Source organism: Saccostrea cucullata, unplaced genomic scaffold (assembly GCF_032062105.1).
Source record: "Saccostrea cucullata isolate Sc308-1 unplaced genomic scaffold, CSIRO_AGI_Scuc_v1 ctg5822, whole genome shotgun sequence".
In the NCBI taxonomy this organism is placed as follows: Eukaryota; Metazoa; Mollusca; class Bivalvia; order Ostreida; family Ostreidae; genus Saccostrea; species Saccostrea cuccullata.
The window spans coordinates 4,776-9,550 of NW_026937324.1; positions in this window are offsets into that span (position 1 = coordinate 4,776).

Below are 4,775 nucleotides of genomic sequence, written 5' to 3' on the forward strand. Positions count from 1 at the left end.
ATCAAATCAGACATAAGATTTATTTTGCTCTGAGAATGTATTTTTTTTTTAAAAATCTGACTTTCGGGAAATCAATTCGGAAGGAATAGTTCCTTTTTTTATTCTGTTTTTATGTATTTCATCCCAAAATATGTCGTACTGCGATTGATTCGATTTGATAATTTTAAATAACGGAATATACGTAGCTGGGTTTTCTAATGTAAGATTTTGAACAAAGTGAAGGGTGCCGCGAGAAAGTGGAAGAGTAAATACCGACAAAAACACTCGAAATTAGAGTGCAAATTACTGGGTTGTTGTGCATTCTGGATTTTATACAGTATTGGAAGAACACCGATTGATTTTTTTCGGAGATTCATTAAAACGACAATAAACTAGGAATGTGTAATAGGAATATGTCTACAGAACACCATTGTCATTAGTGGTTCAAAAATATTTTCAACACTCTCCTATATTTTCATTAAATTATTTCCCAGGTTCTTATTTTGATTTGAGATTCTGCTTGGTCTTATTTCCTAGCCTTTTTGTACCTTATCACAACACCTCGTGTCAATTGCAATGAAAACAGTTTCAATAAACAACAAAATTTATTTTACCTTTGTATAGATAAACAAAAAATGGTATAAAAAAAATAACAACTGTTAATTTCTGCCTTGTGAAAAAACCCTATTTTTGAAAGTCTAGCAAAAATCACCCCAACCTAGCGTACGGAAACGCTAGCCCAACTTAGCCGGGGAAAAAGGCCTAGGTAAATTAAAAAAAAACCCTTATTTACATTTATTTATTGAAAACCTTAATCCTAACTTTTAGTTTTATGACCTAATAAATTTAACAGGAGCTATAGGCGACGACAATTTTTGTACAAATACCTAATTCATCACATAATTTCTAAGAGTGCAACCTCTTAAATACCTAATAAACCTCTATAAAAGTGAGAGAACTTACAGCAAATCAATGCTTTTCAAGATTCCCCACTAAAGTAGCAGTTACACGGGTTTTCAACTTAGAATCTTAGTGGATGCACCCGAAAGGTATGAACATTGACTGATATTAGTGATACCCACAACGTTATTTTCCGTATTAATCATCAATCAAAATTTAGATAAACATTAGCCCAAAAGATTTGATGGAAGCAACACCTGCTTTTCCCTGAGAAGGTTTGTAAACATGCTAAATATGAACAAATGTAAATAAATGATTATGTCATTTATTCAAAATCTTAATATATCTATAGCAGGAATGAATAAATGAGAAATAAAGTTCAATTAAACAACAAAGGTAAAATAAAATTTAAAAAATATCAGGATAACATCAACTTTAAAATGTTCATAATTTTTTCACTGTCTTTTTGCTGGTTGGACCCCACAGGAGTCCGGTCACCACAAAAAAGTCCCCCCCCCCCTTTGTAATGACGTCTTGATCTCTGGAGTTTGTCTCTGACCTCACGAGTGTGTTCCCCGCTGTAGCTCGGTTGGCCCTCCTCAGGTTAGCCTGTTGATCCCGGTATCTCCTCCTGGCTGCCGAGATTGGGACCAGGGGCATGGTTCACTGCCCGGGATCCTGGAATTTGATGTTCATGACATGCTGTCCTAGAGGAATTGTGCCGTTCCCATGCTTGAGGCGGGCGTGTCGACGCAACTGGTTCTTTTGTTTACTGGCATACCTGCAGTTTTCTACTCCACAGTGGAAGATTTCAATAGAAGCTTTGTGGATCTCCTGCCAGGGTCCCTTGTAGGGTTTGTAGGTGTTCAGGCATTCCTCCTTCCTGCCACGCCGATCGGATGTCGCTATCTAGTTCATCCATCTCTTCCTGCGTCACTAATAACTCCAAAACGTCCATTAAGTAATCCTGAAAAATAGCTGTATGACAAATATTAGGATTTTTTTTCAAAATCCATCAATTATACCAATGTAATACCAGAGTATAGGAATAGGGCGCCAATAGTCCAGCTGTTTTATAATTATTCCAACTCTTTTATATTACCATGATATTATAGATAAAAATAAATTTCCAAATGTTAATTACACAAATTTGAAATAACAAGTGATTACAAATAATATTATTGAAAAATATGTTACTTTCATTTACAGATAAAATTCACTTATCTGAAATAATTGATATAAAAGTTATGTTGAGTTGATCATCCTGGGTTTAATTCTTCTTCCAGTTCTTGTTTTTACAGGCTTAATTGACATTTAAAATAGAGCTCATTATGAAAGATCGTTTTTTAAAATAACAAAACAAAACAAAAATCATGATCCCTATTTATTTTTTTTTTCACAGTTTCGTTCCTTCTGGGACTTCATAATTTCCATCATCTTTGCGCCTGCGTCCGCTCTACGTTTTCTGTCTGACATTTTTTTCTTTGTATGGAAATTGAAAACGCGACGATGATGATCCCTATTTATTATTATTTTTTTAAATATAATGAACAGTATTTAATTGTACCCCGTACGGTAAGAATACGGTTAAATTTTTTTTATGAAGGTCCTACTTGTAATTCACTAACACAGAGGTTTGTTTAAAGATCCATTTGGGTACTGTATGTCTAACATTTCATCCAGTGGATAAATTCCCGTACATTAAAAAGAAAAAAAATAGTTCGGTTCTAATCAAACATCTGGTGTTTCGTTATTGATTTTGAAATTATTCATGAAGTGCTGAATATAATTCACCAATATAGAGGTTTGTAACAGGTCCATTCGGTTATTGTCCACAAGTTCGTTAAGGGCAATCAAACTTTAGGTGGGTTCTATTCAAACACCTGGTGCACGTTTCAATGTCAATTTTGATTTTTTTTTCATAAAGTCCTTTATGTAATTCACCAACATAGGGTTTTGTAGCAGGTCTATTCGGACATTGTCCATAAGTTCATTCAGGGCATTCACTTCCTCTTTAAGGGGAAACTGGATAGGTTTCTTCCAAAACCCCGGTGCTTCAATCGGCGTACGTCCCGAGGTCGGGTTGTCAGAGGAACGATCGTTGGAGACACTGGGCTATACCCCGGCGGGGATTGGGTTTGCAGAGGGACGTCCGATGGAGTGACTGGGCTGAATATCGTTGTAGATGCACGTTTCTGTGTGAACGAAGTATTAAACAAATCTCTTGTTGTCATTCTCTTCTCCAATTTATATATTTCGAATGGTTTTCCTGTCTGTTTCAAAGAAAGTAATGAAAGCTTTAAGCAACCATATAACAGAAAAATGATTTTAAAAATATAAGCGTATACATTAATGTTTTAAGAATTTCAACTAAATTTAATTTGTTCAAGACAAAAAAACTCGACATTCGGACATAAATCCAATACCTGTAATTCTTCAACATAGGGTCTTCTTGTTCAATCTGTTGTGCGAACACCCGCGCTTTTACAGGTTGCTTCCCATTTTTTTTTTCGATTCAAAATTAGGGAATCCTCTGCTTCTTCAATTTTCCTCTTTTTCGAAAAAGGGGATTTGTGTGGGTCTTTAGGAGAATTATTATTTTTAAAATAAATGAAAGTTAGTGAATATAAAAAAAACAACATGAATCTAAAGTAAAGTTCGTTGCAAAGAAAAAAGTAGGTCTTCGGTCCTGTTTGACCGAAAGTACCTTTCATTTGTTACAAAAATGGAAAAGAAAGCCCAAAAGTGATTTGTATTTGATTGATATTAACAATTTTTAAATATGGCGTAAATTGTTTTAAACAATAACCAGATCTTAAGTCTAACTTAGAAAAATACTTACTGCCAATTAAAGTGTCAATTGTTTCATCCACTCTAGGAAGATTATATGCATCTTTAATAGTTTTGTTGTTTAACTTCCTGAGATCTATACAAAACCTAAGTGAACCGTCTGATTTTCTGGCTAGTACTACATTAGAACAATAAGGAGTTTTAGATTTTCTAATAGCATCAGCATCTAGCATTTCTTTGAGATGATGTCTTACCTCCTCAAACATTGCTGGTGGAATCCTCCTGCATGGTTCTTTAAAAGGAACACTATCTGTTAGTTAAATTTCATGTTCTACTAAATCTGTTCTCCCTATGTCCTTAAAAGATGTAGAAAAGATGTGCTTCCACTTATGAAGAAAATTATGACACTCTTCTGACTGATCTGAGGTTCAGTTATTATGATTAACCTTTATACCTGCATCCACAAGATTAAAAGACGTATAGTCCTTGGAATCTAACAATGGTGAATCTAAAGTATCAACCACTTTTGCAGCACTTACATAACAAATGACTGATTTTGGTGCTATTTTGATTGGTTGTGCTGACATATTGCAAACACGAACAGGTACTCGGGAAGTTTTGCCACTTTTGATTGTAACAACTCTTGGACATATCACAAGACTACCATTTTGATTTGTATCTATTTGCTCTGTTATAGCAGTACTCACCTTGTCCATTACTGTAGCAACATATGAGGTAAGAACAATTTCTGGATTAGTTAAAATCCAGAAATTGTTCTTACCTCATATGTTGCTACAGTAATGGGATATTTATTTGTGCTTTTTACAGGCATATCACTATCAACACTTAAATTTGTAAAAGCTAATTCCCATTCATCTGGAATAGTTGTTTCTATGCACTTATAATATTCTCTACACAGTCTTATACAGTTTTGGTCTGATTTCAATATAACGTGGCACACAAGTAGACTACACTAAGTTACATAGAATAGTGCATCTGTTTTTGATTTCGATTAACGGTGTTACCATAGTTACTATAAATAAAATCTTGTGTGAAATTCCTTTAAAACGCTACTCCTTCTACAGTTTTAGTTTGATTTTAAAATA